The 27,414-nt window shown below is 36.7% G+C and overlaps 1 long non-coding RNA gene across 1 annotated transcript in view; it reads left to right on the forward strand.

The window, feature by feature from the left end:
- The window catches only part of LOC105740082, a 78,067-nt gene that overhangs the window by 37,484 nt on the left and 13,169 nt on the right, over positions 1-27,414 (forward strand). Inside the window, exon 4 of the long non-coding RNA XR_001116096.2 lies at positions 10,616-10,701. This is a non-coding gene — a long non-coding RNA (uncharacterized LOC105740082). The remainder of the gene's footprint in view (positions 1-10,615; positions 10,702-27,414) is intronic.

The raw sequence follows: 27,414 nt of genomic DNA on the forward strand, positions 1-27,414 counted from the left end.
AGAAGATAACTTTGTACCTCTTACCTCTTTAGCCTCCTGTCAAAATTCTTAAGGAAAATGCTAATGAGGTAATGAATACGTTAAAAATCCCTGTCTGAATCAAAGCCAAACAGTTCCCTACATGATCATCATTATAATAGGAAATAATTACCAAGCATGTTGAGCTGTGGAACACTGCAGGTCTTATTTATTTATCTACTAGAGATAGATGAGGAAAATACCTAAACACACTGATAATGTTTCAGAGAGTGCCTTGTTATTATAGACAAATGTCGAATGAATTTCTCAGTCATCTGGGAACTTCTATATTAGGTCTTAATCTGAGAACACATCAGTCAGCTGAAGAGCTAAATGTCCATTAAGTATGAACTTTGCTTTTGTTTCCAATAGTTAAGACAAATATTAGCTAACAGGGACTTGATTTCAGCGTTTTCCCAGGAGTTATTCAGAAGAAGTAATGAAGAAAGCAGGTACTTTTATTCAAAGCAAAGCATAGAGTTGAAGAGTTGGTTATTTCAGTGCTGAATACTAATCTGTAATAATTAGCAAAATTTAACATCTGAATGAATCACATCTTTGTTTTTATTTTTCAGTAAAGGCAATGAGGCCTTAATGAGTCTTTGTGTATAAATGAGGTAGTCAGTCCCCCGACCTCTCCCAAGCTGTTACTCTCCTCTTCAACTTTTCAGTAAAGGTTTTGGGTTTTTCCACTGTTCATGTGTAATGTCTATCAGATAATGGGCAACTGAGAGGGAAAAAGGCACAAATTCAATAAAATTGTCAGGATGCTTGCCAAGTCAGTGGGGAAACACCCAGTGTTTACCTGGCTATTTCTGTAACAAATTGCATTACAGTGTATGCATTTCACAACAACACTGCTAACATTTTAACTCCTTCATGATTTGATGAACTGTGAGCTCCTGCAAGATGCAAACCAAATTACGGTTTCCACTATTTCCATACAGACTTGCTTCATGCCTGGCACATAGAAAGTGTTCCATTAACACCTTCTTAATTAAATGAGGTTTTGCCGCCCCTTGTTTTGTAACTCACTCAAGTACACAATTGGCAAGTTTAAATGCTACAGATGAGAGTGCATGTAACCTTTGTGGAACAATATAAAAGTGAGTTTTCTTCATGAATCAATTGTTCATGGTCTGAGTTCCCAGTGACTCAGAGAGTGCCGTCTTTCAATGCTTTAATACACTAAGGAGAGAAAGTCAGTAGATGATTGGTAATTCTAAGACTCTTTAGACCCCAGACCAGGAATTTGAGGCTATACGGCTTGAGATAATGCACAGATAAAAGATATGTTTTGCTGAAAACAAAATATTTTTATAATAGGGAATTTTGCATTAAAACTATCTAGAGTTCCAACTTCTCTGGATTTCAGGAGGTTGAGCAACCCTTGGCAATAATCCTTTGGAGCTGATGAGGGGCTGCTTTCTTATAATCTCAGTTCTCCTGTGTCATGTTTCCCTTAACTTGTATTGTTTTACTTTGGACCCTTAGATATTTTAATTTGTAACCTCTTTCCTCCCCATCCCCCCATTACAGAGGCTCAAGACTTAAAATTAACCAGGATATGTTGAATATTTTTTGGCAATTTTGAAACTCTGCAGAAAATTTGCTGTGAATTAAATTTCTACTTTCGTGTTCTATTCATTTCTGGAAATTGCTAGAACTCCATCAGGAGTTCCATGTGTCTCTCAAGGTCCTACTAGGACATCCATTTCCAACAGTTAACTGGACTGTCATTCAAGAGCATATAGTAAATGGCCCTCATGATAATAGAAGAGCCAATGAATAATTCAACATTGTGTGATAAGCCCTGGGGGCCCACCTTCTAACATCCCTAGCTTAGAAGATCCTGGTCCTTGGTCCCAACTGATATCATGAAGGATATTGGTAAGACATGATGAGAGCGCAGGATGACATGATTCTCTGCCATCCTGATCCACACCAAGTCTTTGCCTGCTTCTGTGTCCCATATTGAGGCAATTCTTCAAAAATGGCCAAATTATCTTTATGTTAATTTTAATTGTGCGGTTAACATTTTAGCATTGTTTGTGAGTCATTCTAAAGATCCTTGGAATACAGTAATTTATAATTGTGCTGGGTCAATTATTGGATCAAGCATGGTGGGAGACTGGTAGTTAGAACATTAATGACTTCACTAGTTAGTGAGGGTCACAGATCGCACACACACATCTCCATGTGGTGTTGTTGCCTCGTTTTTATTTTTAAGTCTGTATTTTATGGTAGTGTATATATGTAACACTATAATTGTAGTCTTAAAATAGGAAAATGTCATGAATTTACTCTAATGATAACTATGCAATTTAAATAGGCCCTCCGTTTACCCCAAGTGCAGATTTAAGATGTTTTTTTCAGATTTGGAAATGATTTTCAGTAATAAATCAAAGAACATGTTGGCAGAAACATTTCTCTAGGCTCTGTCTTTAATTTTGGATGTTGCTAGTATATTTCTTTTGCTCCATCACAGGCCTGCTTCTCTAAGTTCTATGAGGTTAGTAATATCTTTATGCAGAATCACAATAGCCCTATGTCATTCATCCCAGTAATGTGCATGAGCTGAAAAGTTGGCTTGTCTTACAAATGCTAAGAAAAATGCTTCATGCCAAACTTCTTAACAGTGGCCCCTTCTTAGAGAATAAATCATTCTATGTTTTCTTTAAGATTCATTGCCAACGTTTAAATATTTATAACTTCAGATGAAGCAGGAATCCTGGTTTTGAAGTCCTGGAGCATGAGCTAAAGTCTTAAGCTCTATAATTAATAATAAGCTACATGTTTGTACAGATACAACAGGTGTGTAGAAGATCTATGTTACCTATTTGACAAGGAGAAGTGAAAATTGAATTTTCAACATGCAGGCTGATTTTTCTGTTAGCAGAATAGAAAAGGGGGCTATTTTTTATCAGTTGAACAATTTAATCTCACTGTGTAGTGGTGTCTGTCACAATGATTTGAGGGGAAAAAGTCAAGAGGCAGGCCAAGAAAAGCAGGGCAGACCAAATACAAGCATCAGAACAGTCATGCTGCAATGGCCTGGTAAATGATGAAGTCTGAGAAGTCTTGAAGAGTGTGGAGCAAGATCAAAGGTCCAAAGTCCCTGCAAGTGGTTTCTAATCATGGCATCTATGGGAAAGGGGAGAGCTAGGGCAAGCAACACAACTGAAGAACACGGATGCAGCACCAAAAGTTGAGAAAGGGCTTGGAACAATTAGTTTTCCTAACCTCAACTTCCTTTCCTCATTCTCCCTGGTTATTGTCAACTCCAGTAGAAGTTGACAATAGGAGTACAGGTGATGCTAACTAAAAACAACTGGAGGAGAGTGTGGACAGGGTCAGGGAAAAGTCACTGTTCTTTATAACAATTCAGAAAAAAAAAAAAAAAAAGGAAGCACGAACTTAGTGTCATTCTTGAAGTCCTCACTTAAGTCAATTTATTTCCAGTCTAGGAGGCAATGTATCTCTGTGCTTTATGGCCAATAGCCAAGAATCTCTCTTTCGTTATAAAGAAACTTTCATAAGGATGCAGAATGGGAATCAGAGAGCAAATGGAGAATGAAAAAGTTGTGGGACTAGCAACCACTCCTGGCCTAGTGTTAAACCAGTCCCAAAGCCCCACCCCACTCACCAAGTTCAGCCTCCCCTGATCCCCTCCATGTGAGACTGGCAGCCTTTAGAGAAGGAGTTGCTTCTCTTTGACAACTGGTTAGAATCCAATCATCTCTTCTACCCTCCTCATTCCCTTGAAATGTTAGCTTTCTCTGCTCGTGCTCTCAAATACAGTTTAAGTTTGGAATCTTCATTCTTAAAGAATCAGTGTTGGTTCTTCACGAGAATAGTAGTTAGAATGATTTTGATCTCTTCCATCAACTCTATCCAGACCTGTCAGCTCAGATTGCCCTGAAAGACTAGTAGAAGTTAGATGTGCTGATTTTTAACCCTGATGTCTGGTCGAAAGCCAGCGTGAATTCTAAAGATTTAAAGCAAATGTTTCTATTATTTAGAAAGAAATTATGGCCTGTTTAGAAACTCTTGACATAGTCTGGTAGGTATTGTATTAACTACAACTTACTCTTCAGTAAAAAGCTGTCAATTAGTTAACTCCTTCTGGGCCATAATGAGCTAATAATAATGTAGAGTGGTGTTGTCTAATTGACATATAATGTGAACCACAAATGTGAACTACACATATAATGTCAAACTTTCTACTAGCCACATTGGAAACAAAGGAAAAAACAGAAAAACAACCTCCCACGGTGAAATTAATTTTAATAATACAATTTATTTATCCCAATACATCCAAAGCATGATCATTTCAACATGTAATCAATATAAAACTTATTCATGTAATATGTTACATGTTTTTGTACTAAATATTTGAAATTCATACACTTACAGCATATTTCTATTTGGACCAGCTACATTCCAAGTGTTTAATGATCACTTTCACCAGTGGCTACCAGCCTTAAACAGAGGGCCTGGTGAGGTGGTTTTTCTTTCTCAGATTTACTGAGATTCCTTTGAGCCGCTGTATGAGTCAGAGTTCTCTAAAGGAACAGAACTAATAGAATAGATGAATATGTAAAGGGGAATTTCTTAGGAGAATTGACTCACATGATCACAAGGTGAAGTCCCACAATAGGCATCTGCAAGCTGAGGAGCTGGGAAGCCAGTCTGAGTCCCAGAACCTCAAAAGTAGGGAAGCCAATAGTGCAGCTTTCAGTTTGTGGCCAAAGGCCCCAGAGCCACTAGCAAGTCACTGGTGTAGGTCCAAGAGTCCAAAAGCTGAAGAACTTGGAATCTGATGTTCCAGGGCAGGAAGCATCCAGCATGGGAGAAAGATGGAGGCCAGAAGACTTAGCCAATGTAATCCTTCCACGTTCCTCTGCCTGCTTTTATTCTAGCTGCCCTGGTAGCTGATTAGATGGTGCCCACCCAGATTGAGGGTGGGTCTGCTTCTCCCAGTCCACTGACTCAAATGTTAATCTCCTTTGGCAACACCCTCACGGGCACACTCAGGAACAATACTTTGCATCCTTCAGTCCAATCAAGTTGACACTCAATATTAACCATCACAGTCACATAGTTCTCTAAAACAAAATTATTTCCTAAGCCCTCTGTAATTTATCTTTACGATTTTAAAATGTATATTTCAGATAAGTTCAGACTCTTTTTCATTGATTGCAATTCAGATTCCTTCAAATTTCTTCCTTTCTCCAAGCAGATGGCTATCTTTGTTTCTCTACTCTATTCCACCTCTCCACTCCCACTCCCTCCCAGAGAAGAATTTTTCATAAATTTAAAGGGCCACACATTTTCCCCAAGGTGCTAAGATTTGCTCCAGACAGATCATTAGGGCTTTCTGCAACTTATCCCACAACCTGACCCCAGCCCACACCATCCGCATTAGAAGGCAGTCTACAGAGCATCAGCAAATAAGCTGAATATTTTAAAGGAGAATACCCTTCCATAGGACAGAGACAACAGAACAAGAATCTAAGGACTATGGGTCACACTTTCTAAAACTCAGCAGATCTGTCTGGAATCAATGTAGTAGACTTGAAAAATCAATTTTTCTAGTTATGCAAATGAGTTTAACTGGCTTTATTTTAAATAGAGAAGATTGACAGTGTTGGATCAGTCGTTTTTTTATTCCAATCAAATGCAGAGTAATATAAACACAGTATGAGCAGAAGAAAGTTGGGTAGAAAATTTATCTAATATACACTATATAAGAGTTCTCCTATGAGTGCGATTCCTTCCGCAGAAGATTGCCCTGTTAGTCTTCTCTTCTTCTGGGTCTGGTGTAGTGCCTAGCACCTAGTAGGTCTCAATAAATATTTGTTGGATTAATAAACAAAATACCCAACTTTAAAAATTTCCATTGTGTGTACTAGATGAATAATATTGAAAGGTACTCAATTAGCACAGGGTGAAGAATGCATGGTCCAGCTAAATTGTTGTAAGCCGAATAGTTGTTAAATTACTGTAATTTTAAGGAAGTTGGAAAACAATTCCCCACCACCAGCAGCCCTGCCCCCACTGCTCAGTCCCTCCCTCATTATCCCACCTCCCAAGGTCTACTCACTGAAGAACGAGGGCCTGGCGCCCTCACTGGCCATCAGTTCTAATTGGGCACATTCTGGCTGGCAATGTCTGGATGAAAATATTTTGAATATAATTCTCAAGTGTGTGTTGAACCAAACCCTTTGGAAAAGCACATGACGTAAAGTGCCTTAAGTTATATTTATTGTCCATGAAAAAACATTCCTGATAGAAATTTTTAAAAGTTTTTTATTGTGGATATGTTTTCATGAGACTCTGGAATACACTGTGAAAGAAACTAATTGTACATAGGGATCCTTTTGTGAAAATACATTTCATTCTGATTTAATATAAACCCATTAAAACATCTCATTTATCTCTCTTACAATTGATTTTGTTGTATTGTTAAAAGGTTTTCTGTACAAATTTGGCATTGCAGAAGTATGTTTCAAATAGCATGGGAAAAACAAATTATCAGAGTTTATCAGGGGTGGGGAATATTTACAAATCCTCAATTAAACTTGTAGTGTTTGGTCACACGAAGACAAAAACATGAAAGAATACCTCAGAAAAATACTTGAGACAAAGAGAGAAGAAATAAAGCTGTTAGTCATGGACACTTCTGATGCATTTTGTACAGGTATAACTTTCTATACTACAATGTGTTATTATTTGCCTTGCAGATAAATCCTCCCTTTCATTTTGAGTTTTGAAAGGGGAAAAATAGACAAATTATGAAAGGATGAAATATATTCAAAGAGCTCTCATAACCTGATTATGTGTTCTTAAGCTCTCTCTGAAGTTTTGATATAATCAAGTGAATAAATAATTTTTAAAAATCTTATATAATACATTTGTAAGAACATATTGCAGATAATTTTTCTATAGAATTATGCTTCAATACATGACAGGAAACTGAATTTTATTAGACAACTAAAACCATAAATAAACAAGGTGAGATTGTTTTGACCGAATTGGGAGATAGAGATCTTGTGAAGGTTTTATTAGCAACTATCAGCTAGGCCCAACAAATAATTATGGTGAAGCTCAGAAAGACAGTAGTCCGTCTTAACATAGTCAAAAAGCTTTCAATACAAATAAGTGTCAGGGTTCAAACATATACATCCAAAATTGCTTTGCCCTGGGATAAATCCTGTCTTCGTACCACTAGTTTCATGAATTTCAATCTTCCATAGTAAGTTTGTAGTAAGACAAAAGATAAATAAAGACATAGGGCATCCAGTAAAGTCATGGACTCCTGTGAAGTCTTTACCCTGAGGATTAAAGAAGCAGGTGGTAGGATAATCAGATCTTATTTGTGGACCTGGTTTTCTCAAATACAATTTGTGCTTTATCAAATGTTTTCTCCAATTTTCTATAGTTTTTCAAGTCTCTTTTTTTCCTCTCTCTTCAAAATCTTTATTAGACTCTCCCTTAAAAATACTGTTTCTTTTAATAACTCAGAGTATTGACGATCTAATAGATTCTTAAAGATGCAACATAAAAATAGTTGGATGGGCCAAATAAATTCCTGTATTAAGGTACTATAATTTTATTTTTCACCATATAAAGAGAGCATCATCTGAGAAAGATATTTGGGAAGTAATTACCAAACAAGCTTCCACATAAAAAATGAGGATAGTTGCTGGTCAATCTATTCCCTATTTCAAAACCATTGTGTAATGGATTATAAAACAATTTTTATAGCCTATCTTTAAGAATCACAGTGGACTAATTTACACTCCACCAACAGTGTAAGAGCATTCCTATTTCTCCACAGCCTCACCAGCATCTGTTGTTTCCTGACTTTTTATTAATAATCGCCATTCTAACTGGTGTGAGATGGTATCTCGTGGTTTTGATTTGCATTTCTCTAATGACCAGTGATGCTGAACTTTTTTTTGTTTATTGGCCGCATGAATGTCTTCTTCTGAAATGTGTCTGTTTATATCCTTTGCCCACTTTTTGATGGGGTGTTTGTTTTTTTCTTGTAATTTTTTTTAAGTTCATTGTAGATTCTGGATATTAGCCCTTTGTCAGGTGGATAGATTGCAAAAATTTTCTCCCATTCTATAGGTTGCCTGTTTACCATGATGCTAGTTTCTTTTGCTATGCAGAAGCTCTTTAGTTTATTTGGATCCCATTTGTCAATTTTGGCTTTCCTCAAGGATCTAGAACCAGAAATACTATTTGACCCAGCAATCCCATTACTGGGTATATACTCAGAGGATTATAAATCATTCTACTCTAAAGACACAAGCACACGTATGTTTATTGCAGCACTATTCACAATAGCCCATCAACGATTGACTAGATAAAGAAAATGTGGCACTTATACACCATGGAATACTATGCAGCCAGAAAAAAGAATGAGATCATGTCTTTTGCAGGGACATGGGTGAAGCTGGAAGCTCAGCAAACTAACACAGGAACAGAAAACCAAACACCACATGTTCTCACTTGTAAGTGGGAGTTGAACAATGAGAACACATGGAGACAGGGAGGGGAACGTCACACACCGGGGCCTGTTGGCGGGTGGGGGGCCAGGGGAGAGAGAACATTAGGGTAAATACCTAATGCATGTGGGGTTTAAAACCTTGATGACGGGTTGATAGGTGCAGCAAACCACCATGGTGCATGTATACCTATGTAACAAACCTGCACATTCTGCACATGTATCCCAGTACTTATAATAAAATAAAAATAAATTAATTAATTAAGAAAAAGAATCACGGTGGAATGAGGGGGCCTTAATTCTTGGAGTTGGGAAAGACATTAGAAATAATCTAGTCTGTGTTCTTCATTTTATAAATGAGGGAACTGAGGCCTGCAAATTTCCAATCACTTTTACAAGATTATACATCTAGGTAATGGCAAAGCTAAAACTCCTCCCTAGGACTCCTGCTCTTTATTCCAGCACTGTGTGCATTATACCATTCAACATCTTCTGTAGTAGTAAAAATATAGGTATCATTGCAGAACACTCCACTTTTGAATGATACACATTCAAAACCCACTATCCAGTATGCATATACAGCCTTAAATGAGAGTCTAGCTTAGAACACAATTGGCAATGTGTTGTTTTCTCAGTTACTTCAATTTCTCTCTATGGAGTCTCCATCTGTCCAGAAAAACATAAATATTTTGATGAAAACCTTAACCTTCTAAGGAAAAATCACTTGATGGCTAATGTTAGATACATTTTAAAAAAAGCAAATAAACTTTTGTCAATAAGTAAGGAAAAGAATTATAGAGTAAGCTCTCCAAAGAATAGACTATTTGGTTCCACCCTCTCTCTGAGGTGTGTTGAGGTTCCTCTCACTCACGGGGCATTAGACAGTTGGTTCTTTTTCTTCTAGTGCATCATGTGCATAGAGTAGTATTAAAAATTGGTTTGGACACAGGAGTCCATCTCAAAGCGGATCATGTGTGACCTTGTACGTTGTTCCCACAGTTAGGTAAACTCCTTCCTCTTCTCTTCCAACCCCTGTGCCAAAGCCCTCTGAAAATCCCACGTGTTATTGCTTTGCAAAACTCAAATCCTGTGCATTTGTCCTTGAATATGACAGTAATGTATAGTTTATTTTCCAGATGGAGAAAGTCTTTGTCATAAAAATCAATAACTTTAAAATATATATATTAGTTAACAGTAACTTGGAAGTGATTCAAAGGAAAAATAAAGCTATTTTCACCATTAGTAAGTCCAAGGGACTCATAAAACTTTCAGTGGTGTTTGAATCAAAATATAGGCTGCTCTCTCTTCAATTAATGGAAGTTGCATAGGAATGTAAGATGGTCTTAATTTATGTAAGTTCTTAAAATTTTTTATATTTTTATTATGTATTGCCTTTAGTTTAAATTTCTACATAAAACTAAATGACTGAGGCATATTTTTGAATCTACATATTCAAACAATATTTCTTGCAAAATGTTAAGAGCAAAGTATATTAATTTCAGATATCCCAAACTTGACAATATGTTAAGGTTATGTATATTATTAGTTTTTCCATATAGCTCTCATGCTAAACTAATTGATATTTAATTTAAAAATATTATTATATTTTAGGTCACAATTTGGCTCCCTTAAAATTTAAAAAGAAAAACATTTTTAAAACCTAATAGAAAGATTTCTAAGAATTTTAATGAAAGTTAAAGTGGACTAAAACCATTAAGCTGTACAGGAAAGTAGATTTCACTGCCTGGATTAAATTAAGAGCTGCCTTAAAAATACATATTTTGGTATATAAAATATTTTTTCAGAACGTTAAATACATGTCTATAATAACATTGCTTTAAAAGTGAAACCAATTAATTTTGTTTCATTATTCAAACTGGGAAAAATACTAGAACAGTAAAAAAAAAGTAATGAAATAAAATACATAGGTGGTGGCTGATTTATGTCTTTTTTAGTCTTTTGGCTATTTTATATGACTTTCAGTTTAATAATTTAGCATAGTATTACAAGCAAAAATTAAACTTTCTCTCTGTGTATCCGATTTCTTTCTGACCATGCCACTTCCATGTGTTCTCTCAGATATGAGTTAACAAGACAAATGAGCAGAGAAACTATGACTCTCCAAGCTGCAGAAGGAAAATGCTCCTAGAGAACATCTGCTTTGGGTAAAGTAATTTAATTCAAAGATCACGGTGGTATGTTGAGATTTGTTTCAAGGGAAGAGCAAGGAAGCAAAAGAGGGCAGTGGGAACCCTTGACACCCTCCTTCTTTATGGAATTTTATCATCAGCGGTGAAGGGGCCAAGAAAAATCTGTCTTCTTTTGCTTTCCTTTGTATCAATTTCCTCTTCTGAAATAAGGAAGTCTAAACAAAATAGTCTGGACTTTGAAATATTTTATATATGTATGAAATATTTTATGTTTATCTTTTTCTGTACACACATGTGCAAAACATACACACACACACACATACACACACACACACATAGTCTAGCCCTTGCCATATTTAGATGTGTTCTCTGGGCAGTAAAATCCACCTTAGCTTATAGAGGCTGCTAATTTTCCTGAGATTTCCAAGCCTATTTAAATCTATAGAATGAGCAAATGTCATTAAATGGATCTGTAGGCTCAGGATAAGTGGTTCACCTATATACCTCCAAGACCAACAATAAAAAGCATTCTAACTAAGGCTTATATTGAGGCAATGCTCATTTAGGAAGTAACATGGACTAGACTGTAATTTATGGAGAAATGGTGGCATAGATACATGTAGAGAGATAGATAAGTTGACTGACTACAGCAGAAATCTGCTGTTGTACAATCTGTTCAGATACTTGGCATCATTAAAACATTTATGGAATAATGCCTATTGTGTAAGTATTACCATAATTTTTTAGAGATAGTGGTTGAGACAGTAAATATTCAGAATTTAGGGCATTCATCGGATCTACTAAGACGGACAGGCAGGGAGCACACAGTGGTGTTATAGATGTCAGTAGGTTCCTAGGGTGCCCAGGTTAGGTCTTCTCTTTCTCTTCAACTATTCCAGTTGCCTCTCAGATACATACATGAACTAAGAACAACCCTTTCCACTTAGAGAAGTGGAAGGAAGCGAGGAGAGTCTTATGATACCGTTTTGAATGAAATAAAAAACGTGGACTCCATGACAGGTCAAGCAGATTCAAAACATGCAAATGAATAGATTGAAGTAGATGCTAAGTGACATCTCCCAAAACATACTTCAAGGCTGACCAATGAGTTGTGAGGCTCATCTGTGGAGGCTCAAAATGGATCTTGACATGCAAGTCCTTTCCTTCATTCCTACATGTGGGTGGTCTGAATGTTCTTGGACCACTTCTACGTTCTTGTATCATTGGAGGTCACTCAGTAAAACTGAAGTGCATTGTTGATAGTTGCTAACATTTGGTATGCATAAACTAAAATTAGCATGATATTTAAGTTTGCTAAAGACTTTAATTCCATAATCCTAATAGATTTCCAGTGATTGGACAATATTATACAGCTCCTCTTGTACAGGAGCTAATAAAATGGTAAAAGTCAAGACTAGAAGCATTTCCCAAACTAGCACAGTGCTCTTAATGGTCCATTCACCTAAATAAGAGGTTAGATCACAAAAACAGACTTTTACATACCTTCATAGTCCAGAATAGGAGGTCAAATCTAAGAAGAGGAAACTTGCATAGGAGTAGAAATTGTACACTTTTACAATTCATTTTGAAATACCAGATGCAAAGTACAGGATTAGAGAGTCTTTGCTTTATATATATTCGTGATAAACAACATCACATTTTAGTAGGAACGTTGATGAACTTGACTTTGTGCAGGGAAGGATGAATGCTCTGGGAAACATACAGTTGAAAGAACTGAATATGGAGAAAGCATTTAGAGTAAGTAGTTATCAGATGGAAAAGAGATTCATTATTCTGTAGGGTTCCGTGGCTTCATTTGTGAAAATACAGAGAAGAGATGTGTTAGACAATTCCATAAAAGGGGATGCTTTCTTCTGCATCTCAGTTTCCTACTCTGAAAGAGGATAATTTTATTAATCCTTGGGCCAGAAACAATGAGGAAACATCTATTTAGCATCTAAAATCTTTAGAACATGTAGGGAATGATGTGCTGTTCCCAGTTCCCCTGTTTGAATGAGGGACTAGTTTTCCTAATTACTGGAAGTGCTGCTGACTGACAGCTCTCAGGTATCACAAGGCTGTGGAGTGGTACATCCAGAATCAGACACACATAAGGCTGGGACACATAAATAAGCTGCAGGTAGTCCGGATCTTAGAAACCCCATGATACCTATCATTGATGCCCCAGTGCCTCTTTCTCCACTTATTCCTGTTATAATATCAAGGACACTCACTTTATAGCGAAGGAAATGAGGCAGTGGGCAGAGGTCCATGGAATCTAGGGCTAGTGTCCCATACCACAGCCCCAGAAGCTGCAGGGCTGACCAACCTAATCATTTAGGATGCTGCGTACTCTCTAAATTGATAGCTTTATGATATTGTACCCCTAGTGGATAGAATGAATGGGCTTAAGAACCATCATTCTTTTGTCCTCTTGGAGAAATTTTGCTTCCCTTCCCCAAATCTCTGGGGTTCTGTGCATTTAAATGTCTTGGTTCCCAAAAAGGGAGTGTTTCTAGCAGGTGGCCCAGTATGCATCCCACTAAACCTAAAGCTACACTGCTACCTACACACTTCAGAATCCTCAGGCCAATGTGCCAGCAGGCAAGATGAAGAGTTACCACCATGGCAGACCTAACTGACCATGATCATCAGAGGGAGGCTCAGGTGATGACATATGACAGGGGCAGGGAAGAATGTGCCTGGCAAGCAGGTGATCCATTTGGTCATCCCTTGCCCAATTTTGATGGCAAATGGATGTGTGCTGCCACCTGAGAAGAACATGACGACAAGAGGTTCACATAACTCAGGGATGAAAGTCTAGCTCATGCCATCCGGGTGTGGTGGCTCACCCCTGTAATCCCAGCACTTTGGGAGGACGAGGTGGGAGGATCACAAGGTCAGGAGATCAAGACCATCCTGGCTAACATGGTAAAAACCCGTCTCTACTAAAAATACTAAAAATTAGTCCGGCGTAGTGGGGGGCGCCTATAGTTCCAGCTACTCAGGAGGCTGAGGCAGGAGAATGGCATGAACCCAGGAGGCAGAGCTTGCAGTGAGCTGAGATCGCGCCACTGCACTCCAGCCTGGGTGACAGAGCGAGACTCCATCTCAAAAAAAAAAAAAAAAAAAAAGTCTAGGTCATGCCACCAGGTAAACTGCCCAGAACAGCAGAAGTGAGAGTTGAGGGTGAGCAGTTGAGCAGTGTCTGGAATGGACTGAAGAAGACAATGAGTATTGGTGGTGGCCTTGAGACCAGTAATGTGGGTTATAGTTTATCCCATCCTTTTCCTTTTATCAGTTTTCCTCAGGAAAAGAGTTCCATCAGAATCATGGAGGAACTGCTCCCAGAACTTCAATTCCTCCTCAGACTCCAATGCCACCTGCTATTCCAAGTCACTAACATCTTTCACCTGAAACAGTGTCTTGTCTCATAGGCCCGCCATTATCCACCACATCACAGCTAGAGGGAACTGTCAGCAACAGAAGTCAGACCATGTTATTTTTCTGCTAAAAACACCCCCAATGGTTTTCCATTGCCCTTAAAATCAACTTGAACTTCACGGCCCCAGGCTGCTCCACAGACCTCCTCTCCTACCACTCTCCCTCATGCTCACATGGGCCAGCCATATTGGCTTCATTCTCTCATGAGTATGCCAAACTCCTTTCATATCAGGAGCTTGCTCTACCCTTCTGTGTCCGGGATGTACTTTCTCCTGATCCTTCACACGGCTGGTGGTGTCACTTCCTTTATGTCTCTGCCCAGATGTCACTTCCTCAGAGGGGTCTTTCTAGACACTATATCTAAAATACCCTATGTCATCTACAACCTAACTGATTAGTTGGCTTTATTTTTTTTCATTGTACATGTAACAATTTCTAATGAGATTATTTCATTATTAACATGTGATTTAGGTATTAAATATTATTTAGGTATTACTGTGAGAATCTCTCATTTAGTGTAAGCTACATGTTTATCTTTATATCTCTAGCACCAAGAATAATGCCTGCCATGTGCTAATTCCTCAGTAATTATTTATTGAATTAATGAATGATGCATATATAATATTTATTAAAGATTGACCAATGAGTGCCTTCAGTGAATTTGTTGCCATCATTTGCAGTGGATTTGGTTGCTTTTCCTTTTAAAGAATAAGCCCAAACTAGAGACCACTCTTAAGAATATTATGAATGAAAAATCTGTATATTTATCATATTTTTTAAAACTATGGTTATTACATGACTAAGGTATATAGTATATTACCCTGAAAAAACTTCCACTCTCCAGCTTACTTTGGTAAGAGTATTTAATATGCCTGAGCCAGATTTTAGTTACAAACTTCCAAATGAGTCATTCTTTCTTTGGGAACATTTATCCTACCTGTTTCCACCACTTCCTCTGGGGAGGTTAATCTAAATTCTGATAATACCAAGAAAGGCAGAACTTAAGTTTCGTTCTTATTATTAACAAGTTTAAATGAGTTCTTTTGAACGTTTCCTTTTATTTGAAACACATAATTGTGATTTTCTAAATTGAAGTCAGCCATTAAGATATAATTCAGAGCCTACTGGATGACTTTTCTTTGTGGATACTGACGTCATTGTTCTCTTTCTCAATGGTACAAACAAAAACACCTCAGAAAGTAAACCCTTGTCTATTGTTACAGTAAGGTGCATAAGTATTCAAGCCTAATGTTTTCAAGTTAACCTTTCAGGTAATTATAGACACTGTCCTGCCATTTTATGGAGGAGAACTTACTGATTTATATTTTTTTAAAAAACAAAAGGATTTGATGAAATGTTCAGCTAGCCAACCTGAAAACTCTTTTATTTTTGTTTTGTAAGAAGTCAAGCTTGACTTCCCAGGACTTTGGGAGGACGAGGTGGGAGGATCACAAGGTCAGGAGATCAAGACCATCATGGCTAACATGGTGAAACCCCGTCTCTACTAAAAATACTAAAAATTAGTCTGGCGTAGTGGGGGGCGCCTATCTACAATTTAGATGTTAAATGACATCTCTTAGGAACATTCAGAAATAGAGATAATTAGAAAAATTAATTTGGAAATTAGCTTGCATGGCCCTTGGTTAGGGATCTTTGGGCATAGTGAGCCATCTCTTTAAAGAAAAATGAGGTACTATCTTTAAGAGAACTGAAGTTACCTGGACCAAATCACAGCATAGCTTATCTGCTTCCTCCCTCCCTCAAAGGTAAAATCCTCTCTGAGACACAGAAGTATCTGGTTAAATTTTATCTCAAGATAGCCTGCTTGGGACAACATGCATTCACCTACTGTGGTAGACAGAATAATGCTTCCTGGAAGATGTCCATGTCCTTCTTCCTAGAACGTGTGAATATGTTAACTTATATGGCAAAAGGCACTCTGCAGATGTGATTAACAACCTTAAGATGGAGAAGTTATCCTGGGTTATCCAAGCAGGCTCAATGTAATCACAAGGGTCCTGGTAGGAGGTCAGAAGAGCCAGTGATGTGACAATAGACACAGGTCAGAGTTATGTGGCCATGAGCCAAGGAGTGTTGGCTGCCTCTAGAAGCTAGAATAGGCAAGGAACAGACTCTCTCTTGAAGCTTCCAGAAGAAACTGGCTGTGCAAATACTCCATAGGACTCATTTTGGCCTTCTTATCTCCAGAGCTGGTAAGAGAATGAATTTGTGTTGTTAAAGTCACTAGGATTGTGATGATTTATTACAACAGCAATAGAAAATGAATACACCTACATTACCTTGACCAAAATTTCGGGTGAAGACACTAGTTAAATATTTGCCCGAATCTCACTCTGTACGTTTGGGCATAAGAAAAGCTCTTCAGACTGTGGTTTTGAGGCAAAGTGATACAAGGGAGTACAGATCCTCTTCAGCATGTAAGTTTAGTTAAAGCTTAAGCATACTTTATATCTTAAAATTTTTAATGTATCTACGCAAATCTAGTCTAAATCCAGTGTAGTGACTCTGAGCAAAAGGCATAATTCTAATGAAAGCATAGAAAAAATCTCAAGGATTATGTGTGTAGTTTGAGTAAGGCATGGCTTCGTTTCAAATGAAATGAAATCAGATCATGAGATTTAAGATTGAGAAACGCTGACTTAGAGGCACTGAGACTTGTCTACGTTTCCTGGGAAATTCTTCCTATACTTTATTTTTCCTCTTCACTATCATTATGACAGTTTCCTATTGTATTACATTTATTTAGCTCCTTAACTACGTCATTGATTCCTCTGTGATTAGGATCATGCCTTAATCATTTATATAATTCACACTTAACACAGGGATAATGATTTAGTTTGTGCTCAATATGTGTTTAATAAATTTGAATTCTTATTCTGGGATTTTAGGATCTTTTGCTGAATATCTATAATTTTAAGATCCTTTGCCAAATATTGTATAATTTTTACCATGCAGATGCCAATGAAAGCATTTGGTACTGCTGATCAATAAATAATTGTTTGGCTCTATTAAAAACTACACACTTGTATCCTGTGTCCAATTTTTATCTCCCAATTATTTAATAAATCTTCATTGATTGTTTTATTTAAAAATTATTTTTTCTAGAATGTTAATGACAGAGACTTTTGAAATAGTTAAGTTACATAAGATTAAGTTTTATTTTGTTGGTTGACCTCTCAGGGCTTTTTTCCATTCTGGCCTTCAGAAGTCAACAAATTAAATTATGAAACTATTTCTTCCCTTATTCTTTCACATCTTTGCTCCCTATTTTTTTCTTTTGCCTCATCCAAGTGGGGATTCTCCCGCCATCTTGATTTGTAGCTGGCTCTTTTCTATAATGTACTTACGTCTTATTATATCTGTAAACTATTATGTTAATCTGAACCCTAGAATCTTTTAAGCGACATAATCACTTACAGTGTTACCAATATCTCCTTCAGAAAATATTATTTTGATCTGAGAGTTTCAATCTAATTCATCCTGGAATTGTAAATTTCTCTGAGTTACTAACTTTAGCTACCACAACTCCTATCCCTCAATGTCCTTGTTCAGCTAGAACAGGGGCCAGAAAGAGTTCTTATTTTTTTTTTGAGACAGAGTCTCTCTCTGTCACCCAGGCTGGAGTGCAGTGGCGTGATCTTGGCTCACTGCAAGCTCTGCCTCCTGGGTTCATGCCATTCTCCTGCCTCAGTCTCCCGAGTAGCTGGGACTACAGGCGCCCGCCACCACGCCCGGCTAATTTTTAGTATTTTTAGTAGAGACGGGGTTTCACCATGTTAGCCAGGATGGTCTCGATCTCCTAACCTTGTGATCTGCCTGCCTCGGCCTCCCAAAGTGCTGGGATTACAGGTGTGAGCCACCGTGCCTGGCCCAGAAAGAGCTATTAATTTCTTCCTTATATATATCAAAAATAAAAATCAAAAGCTTCATTGGTAAAGGTTACTACCCCATTGGATTTTTAATTCAAGTGGTCATAATTTTAAAAAATTAAATTTTGTGCATTCTTTATAGACTAAGTTTTGTCTGAAAGTAGGTAACTTTGAGGTAGAGCAAATCAATGCCTTGAAAAAAGGGATTTCCTTTATTACCAGCTAAAGAGTATTTTTGAATATTGATCACAGCTAATAATTTCTGAGAATGCATTTACTTTTTAGAATATTAACTATTTTGATGATACAGAATTATTTTTTTTTTTTTGCACTGAGAAAGAGAAATCTCTATTCTTCCTATAGTGAAAGTGCATGGCACATAACAGTCCAATAATTTTATTACTTTCACTCATAAAATAATTGCAGAGTGGGAAAAGGCATCCTAACAAAGGAAAAAAAAAGCAAGGAGAAAACCTATGTTAAATAATGAAATATCTAACTGTAGAAATGTTTTTAAAAGTAACATTGTTCCTTTAAATTTAATGCTGACCACAATGCTTTGTAATTTTCCTTACGAAAACTGGATTTTCCCAGCGTGACACCCAGTGCTGGCATCAATATCAGACGCTTAAAAATACTCATGCCAAGGAGTTAACAGGAAATATCTTGGCAAATTCAGAGTCAAAAGGAAAGCACAAAATTGTCAGAACGCATATCGTGTTTCTCAGAATTATCTGTATCATGTTGGAAGTTTTTATACGGAAGTGTGTGTTGACACAAATGATTAAGGCCAGGATTCCTACAATTGACAGGAAAATGACCTATAAATAATGACCTCTGATGGACTTGTCATGCAGTCATTAAGTGAAATATTCTAGTACCAGTTTCCTCTCTTTGGTATCCCAGCTTCCGGCTTCTGTGAAGTACTTTTCCTTTGCGAAGATCACTCATTTTACCTGGGACCATCAGATTTTCTCTGGGCTTTATGAAATGATAATTTCATTTACTCTCTTAGCAGATAACAATATCAATTGAGTTTCACAGCCTTTTTGGAACACATTTTTGCTTACACAAAAATTTTTTCTGAAGAACCTCTAACTTCTATTGCTACCTAAAATGCAAAGTAAACTGCTTGAAATATTGAAAGTTTAGGATTTTTTCAAGTTTAAGATAAAAGTCAATTTTTAAAGTCATTAAACAACTAGTTTGCCTATTATTTTATATAATGTATTATCGATTTTTCATTAAATTAATACATTTCAATATAATTCCTTGGGAAATGGTATTCAGAAACTTGCAAATGAGATAATATATTTCAATTATCTCACCATATATGTATATCATAAATGAAATGTAAATTTCTAGAAAACGAATTTTATTAACCAAACTGAGGACAGTGAATGAAATCATAGTTCACTTTTAATTTTCATAGGGCCCATTCAAGTTTTCTTCTCTTTCGTCATTTCTCCTTCTAACCCCAAAACACCCTATGAACCAGTGGTCTATTCTCTTTCCTTCTTCTGTCCCTTTTTCCCTTCCTTCCTTCATGTCTGTGGGTAAGAGATTGCAGAGGAAAAGTAATAGGTGATAAGCCCTGTCTTCTAAACCCACAAGCAAGATGCATGGATTTAAGCACTTAAAGGAAAAGAAAAATAAAGAATTTGAAACCATGTCACAATATCACCATATTATATTACATCAATAAATAATATCATAGAAGCAAACATATAATTGAGCCTGAGAAACACTTGCAGGAATCAAAAGCTGAGGACTGCACCACCAGACAGAATCAGTACCCTATAAATTCTACATTTCATGACTTATGTTGCCTATTCTAAATGCTAATCTTGGGATAACATTTTTTAGGAGCACTTTTTTTAAAATTTCATTTTAATTTTAATTAATTTATTTTTTGAGGCAGAATTTCTCCCTTGTCCCCCAGGCTGGAGTGCAGTGGCACGATCTCTACTAACTGCAACCTCCCCATCCTGGGTTCAAGCAATTCTCCTGCCTCAGCCTCCTGAGTAGCTGGGATTACAGACATGCGCCACCATGCCCAGCTATTTTTTTTGTATTTTTACTAGACGGGGTTTCGCCCTGTTGGTTAGGCTGGTCTCAAAGTCCTGACCTCAGGTGATCCTCCGGTCTAGGCCTCCCAAAATGCTGGGATTACAGCCTGGCCTTAGGAGCACTTATAAAACTCCCACATAAACAATCTCACATTAAAAGATATGTAAGAAAGAAATAATATATTGATCCTGTAACAAGGTATAGCAATTCAAAATGAGAAGGACCTTAGAATTATTTCATTTAAACTTCTGATTTTAGAGCCAATGAAAGTGAACTTGAGAGAACTTGGGGCCAATGCGACTTGCCTACATCCATAGAGTCAAAAATAAAACTGGTCTCTAATCAACGAGAATCTGATAGAACATGTTGTATGTTCTGAAAGCCAATTCTAATCATGAGCCTTGGATTCATTAAAGTCCCTGGAATTTGCAATTTCTGCGCTCTCCCTCTGTCTCCTCATACATTCTCTTTGGATGGCATGTGTAACAATCAACATTGCTGTGTGGTTTACACTAGAGGCTGGAGACTGTGAGAAGAGGAATAAGACCCAACACCTACCTTTATAAAAGACTTACAATCAGCCGGGCGCGGTGGCTCACGCCTGTAATCCCAGCACTTTGGGAGGCTGAGGCTGGCGGATCACGAGGTCAGGAGATCGGGACCATCCTGGCTAACACGGTGAAACCCTGTCTCTACTAAAAATACAAAAAAAATTAGCCAGGCGTGGTGGCGGGAGCCTGTAGTCCCAGCTACTCTGGAGGCTGACACACGAGAATGGCGTGAACCAGGGAGGCAGAGCTTGCAGTGAGCTGAGATCGCGCCACTGCACTCCAGCCTGCACAGCAGGGTGAGACTCACTCCGTCTCAAAAAAAACCATAAAAATAAAAATAAAAATAAATAAAAATTTAAAAAAAGACTCACAATCATGAAGGAGAGATAAGACATGCACACATAAAATAAAAGAAAAGGAGAAATTCAATACTTGACAGTGAAGTCTGGTGCCATGCAGCGGAGTCCTAATAGGAGTCTCTTGAGCTAATATCTTTGCCCCTTGAACCACTTTGATCAAGGCTTCATGAATAACCTTTCTAGAACATCTCTTTGAGTCTACTCTTTTCCTACTTGAAATCATCAATGGGTGGCCATATCAGAAAAAAAATCTAGTCAGCACTTAATACAATACGAACTCTCCTTCCACCCTTCCTCCAAATCTTTTCCTAGGGTTGGGTCTCATTAGCCACCTAAAATGGAAGTGATCTCCAGCCAAACAGCACAGCCCACTATTGCCTGACACACTATTTTTTAAAAATTTGCCTCTGTTCTCCTGTTTGTGACATGTGGTATGCCTTCTCTTCATTCTTGTCTATCAAAATTCTACCATCATCCATAGCCCAGCTTGAGGGCTGCCTTTGTCATAAAGCCTTTCTTGCCCAATCAGGAGTAATCTTCCCATGCCCAGAACAGCTTTGGAAATAAGGCTATATTGGTTTGTAGGCACTTAACACATTTGCCCCTTAACTATACTTCTATTTTTTTTCTAGTATAGTGTATGTTCATTGAGAACTAGGAATATCAACCTCAGATAAACCATAAAATTTAGAAAAATAGCAGTACAGCTTTCTAATAGAAAATCTCAGGAACTAATTTTTAAAATGCTAGTTAAGAAGGAATTTAACATTTACTTGGCCTAACTTGTCACTCAATAAAGAAAGAAACAAAAAGAGCTCAATATTTTATGAGAGAGTGGGTTTCATTTTTAAACAATTATAATTGAAGAAAATCTTTGATGGATTAGAATAAGCCAAGATTTCTTAGGACAATAAAAGCACAAACCATATAAAAAATTTTTTTAGTTGGACTTAATTAAAAGTAAAAAGTTTGGCTCTACAAAAGGCACTATTAAGAAAATGAAAAGTCAAGTCATATAAAAAATAATTCACAATATGTATATTTGATAAAGGCATTGAATCTAGAAATATAGAAAGAAATCTCACAATTCAACAATAAAAAGGCAAAAAAAAGAAAAATATTTGAACAAATACCTCACAAAAAGACATACAAATAGCTAATAAGATTAGAAACAGATGCTGAACTTCATTAGTCATCAGGGAAATGCAAATTAAAACCACCATAAGATACTACTACATATCCACTAGACTAGTTAAACTTGTAAAAACTTGACAGCATCATCTGTATTGAATACATAGAGCAAATAGGGCTCTTATACACTATTAGTGGGGTGTAAAATAGTAAGCCACTTTGGAAAACAGGTTAGGCAATTTCTTATAGTTAAATATGTACTTTTAAAAATGGACCCAGTAGCTCACTTCTAGGTATTTACCCAAGAAAATATGAAAACATATACTCACAAAAAGATTCATACATGAATGCTTATAGCAAACTAACTCGACCTGGAAACAGCTGAAATGCTCTTAGGTAATGATAAATTGTGAAATACCAAATAGTGAAGTACTACTCAACAATAAAAACAAATTACTACTATACGTGCAACAGGATGAATGAATCTCCAAATTGCACTGAGTGAAAGAAGCCAGACTGAAAGAAATCCACAGTGCACGATTCCATTCCATAGTGGCAGAAATGGTTCCCATGTTGAGGATGGAAAGGGGATTATCTGCAAAAAGGCTTCAAGAAGCTTTTGGTGTGATGGGGGTGTGCTGTATCCTGATCATTCAACTCTTATGACTGCACAGTGTAAAAGAGAAAAGATTGTATTTACCTCTACAAAGGGTGAATGTCCCCCTTCCCTGGAAGGCTACTTATTTTTACAGGAATAGATTAACTATGGAATATATACTATTATTTCAAACTAATTGAAATATATCGACTTAGTGAATTATCACAATCGTTTCAAAGTGAATCATACTGAAAATTCACTCATGGTAGCTTTTCTTTAATTGCAACACAGCAGAAAATGAAAGAGAGACATTCCAAAATTCATTTCCCAAAATTCTTGGGGCTAGATGTGCTCTGGTATTCAGAATTGTTTGGATTTTAGAATAATAATGTGGTGCACGTATTATACGCCATTTGTAGCAACCCTTAATTAATGTATTAATATTTTTGTTGTGAAATACTTGGAAATTCATACAAGGTAAGTTAAATTAAGACTATTTATAGCCTCATGTTAGTTCAGAGCATGTTTTTCAGCCAAATAAGTTCTAATACCACAGTTACCCAAATCTTCAGTTTGGATTTGGGAATTGCAAGTAAGGAACTGTGGACCTGTTTTAAATAATCAATTTATCATTGATTATTAAAATGGCTCCATAGAGAGCATGCTTGCCATGTTCCAAGGTTATATACCTGGTTGTGATGAACTGGAACTGTTGTCAAGTATAGGAATCTTGGCTCATACTAAATTCATGGCATTATTCTTTGAGTGGGGAAATTTAATCACAGATGAAGACAGAGTTTTTGGTTTCAGTGAACTTACAATGAGGATAAAGTAACATTTCTTTTACTTGAATGAAACATCCTTTTACTTTTATTTTCATTTTAAAATGTATACCCATAACACAAAACTATAAGAAATGATGGATCTCTTTATACAAAATACAGTTTTCCCATTAAAATGAAAAATCATAAAGTTTAACATGGAACTGAAGACTAAATTTTAGTCTTAAATATTACATGTTTCACTTGAATCATTGCTTAGTTGTTATTCAACCGGGCCTGATAACTTCTATGTTCTGGCCGTGCTTATAGGCACAGGTGTGTGTATGGACATCTGCCTCCCTGTCCTAAGGAAACTCTGATAGACATGGTATAAAATGGAGGTAATGTGATACAGTACAAAGAGCATAAAGATGGGGGTTAGTCTCAGATTCTAAATTCTCTCTTAAAAACCTATGACTGCAAATAATTCAGCTGTTCTGAACCTAGGTTTTGTCAACTATAATTGCGACCTGTAAATGAAACTTTTTAGAATTGTTTTTAAGATTTCCTAAGATACTGTCAAGCATTCAATGCAGAGTAGGCACTTGATAAGTGGTAATTATAGTGAGTTTATTTTAGTATTAATAAACTTTAACAGAGAAATCTATGGTTAAAAAGAGAAGTATATAATTGTGTTAGAGACTGGCTTGAACTTCATCTTGTGAAAATGTTACTCACTTCTACCTATAAAACTATTACAAATTTCCACCACTGGAATTTGGCAAGAGATATGTTTGATAGTGTTTGATGAAACCACACATGACCGACTGACTTACAACATCCCTTACAAAATCCATGGTCAGGAATCACAATCCAACTAGTGTAAAGAAAGCTCAGAATTATAGAAGAAAAAAATCACAGGAGAAAAAAATTCATTCAATAGGAAAGATGTAAACTGTAACCAGTGACACTCGAAAATTGAAGCTCTGATTCAATTTTGACAAAGTGAATGAAATTAGACTCATTTTATGAAAGCTTGGCTATATTATCTGATGAGGCAAACCAGGGAAGAAGGTGTTTTATTGCAAAAACATTAACTGTAAACAATCAACCAGAATCCATTAAGCTGTTTATTCTTGAAATCATTCTTTCAGACTGATTACTTAAGTATCAAATGCAATAAAGCAATCAACTTCTTCTTCTTTTATTTATTTGTTTTTTTACTACTTAGTTTTTATGGGAAATTCTATCCAGGTCATCATAACACAATTGAAAACAACTGATAATGAAAAGAATGCTAATTGGTTTCCTCTCTCTCTTATCACTGATCCGTACACAGTAAGTAATGCTTCCACATTCTTCCTCCTGTTTGTATCCAACCTCTCTATATATCTAGACGTTAACATTTTTTGGAAGAAATCATGAACTAACAAAGCAATGCACAGCATTGATAAGCTATGTTAAATAGTAGACAGTGCAATGGAATAGAAATAGAGTGTTTAAAGTCATTAGATCAAATATTTATTGGGCAAGCACTAAAACAAGTGCCAAGGTTAAAAAAATGATACCCAGGCTTTGCCTTTGGGAACCCAGAGTCTAGTAGGGGAGATATATAAATACACAAATATAGCACAGAACAATACATGTAATAACAGACTGTAGCCAAAGTAATAAACATTTAGACAAATAATAAACAGGCTGGCCTGCAGAGACCGGGCCATTACACTACTCAAAGCCTTGTGTTCTGCTCTGCAACTTCTGTGACTAAATCAAATCATCTTAAGTTGGGTCAGCCAAAAGCAGTCTACCATTCCAGTCCTTCAGTCCCCCCTCCTTCAAAGAGACTACTGGTAGGACTAAATTCCCGAATTCTCAGGCCTGTAATTCCTGTTTAATCCAGCCAATATCCAAAGTCTCAGTGACCCCCTTTTAAAAAAAACAGTATTAGTATAATCTATGTGCCACATTTTCTTTATCCAGCCTATCATTGATGGGCATTTGGTTTGGTTCCAAGTCTTTGCTATTGTAAATAGTGCTGAAATAAACCTACATGACCATGACCATAATCAAGACCATAACCATGATTGACTATAACCAAAACCATAACCATAACCATGATCATAACCAATATGATAACCATGACCATAACCTTAACCATGACCATAACCATAACCATAACCAAAACCATAACCATGATCATAACCATAACCATAACCATAACCATGACCATAACCTTAACCATGACCATAACCATAACCATAACCATGATCATAACCAATACGATAACCATGACCATAACCTTAACCATGACCATAACCATGACCATAACCATAACCATGACCATGACCATGACCATGACCATAACCATAACCATAACCATAACCATAACGCTTCTTATCTTTACTGCCCTCCTCTTCAGCTTGGATTCCACGGTCTGTTTTTTCAATTACTCTTTTCTTTCTTCTGAACTCCAATTTCCTCTGCCTTTTCATTGCCTTTATTTAGCAAAACTAAACCCTAAAGGAATCAATTTTCTGTATTTTAGAATGACACTTAAGGAAGCAATAGTAGGACAAAGTAACACTATAAATTTATCATTATCGTCTAGGTCATTAGCAGTGCCTGCATAGCCCAGTATATTTCTCACTCACTAGCCTCAATTATTCACACTTTTCTCAACTTTTTCTCACCCTCAATTTACACCATGCCAGACCCGTCATTTTTCAGACCCAGATGAATTCACTTTCTAAAAGAGAGAAATAGAAGGTATCATATGGATATACTCTTAATTCCCTTAATTGGATAGCATTTGCACTCATCCTATTATTCTCTTGTTCAAACAGGAGAAACATTGTCCTCTCTTCTGTTTAAGATCAGTCCTTTCACAACTGCCCTAAATTCAATACCCTCCCACCCTCCCAGGGAGTATGCAAAGTCAATTGTCCCTTTTCTCTCCTGTGTAATTAATCCCCTTCTTTTTCAAATGGCTCCTTTCTGTGAACATTTAAAAACTTCGTTTCATTTTTAAAACAAAACAATAATACAACTTTCCTTGAACCCAATTTTACCCCTATCATCTTCTGTTTCTTGACTGTGACAGTCAAATTTCTTGAGTATCCAAAGTACATCTGTCCTCTTTTTAACTCCGCATTCTCTCCTCATCAGACTCTAATCTGCCTTATGAACTTAAGTACTATGTACTTACATGCTCCACTGACAAATCTCTTACTACCATCAACAATGACCTCCCTGCCACTCAATCCAAAGAGCAGTTTTCTATTCCTTGGCCTGGTTTTCTCAGAGTAGTGCTGATCCCTTTAGGTTAGAAGTTAATATAAAGTAGTAGTTAAAACTGGACTCTGGAGTCAGATGGCCTGGGATGGCTTGCTGGATCTGCCAAGTACTAGCTGAGATCTCAAGCAATTAATTAAAATTTCTTTGTTCCTCTGTTTTCTTCCATGTAAAAGAGAAATATCTGTAATAATAGTACCTTTTCCTAGGACAGGCATAAGAATACAATAAATATTTGTGAAGTTCTTTGAACACAGCCTGATACCTACTACGTTCTCAATAATGTCACTTTAATTTTATTGACACTCCCTCTTTCTTGAATAACTCTATTCTTAGTTTCCCAAACTTCACACTCTGTTCGTTTTGGTAGAATGACTATTTATGACTGCACTGGAGACCATACAAAAGGTAAATGATATGTTCAGGGGTTTAACAATGTCAACTGAAACAGAAAGCCTCTCCGTGATCCTAAAAAATCTCTTGCTTTTGTACATATGAATTTACTTTTGTTTGTATGTACCAGGGTAGATATGGCTAAAAATTAAACTCAACACTTAAGTATCTGGGTTGGTATAGAATTACCGTGTAAGAGGTATTCACAGACTTTCCAAGTTTCCGAAGTGGAAAATTAGG

The sequence above is a fragment of the Nomascus leucogenys genome, chromosome 7b, assembly GCF_006542625.1.
Source record: "Nomascus leucogenys isolate Asia chromosome 7b, Asia_NLE_v1, whole genome shotgun sequence".
In the NCBI taxonomy this organism is placed as follows: domain Eukaryota; kingdom Metazoa; phylum Chordata; class Mammalia; order Primates; family Hylobatidae; genus Nomascus; species Nomascus leucogenys.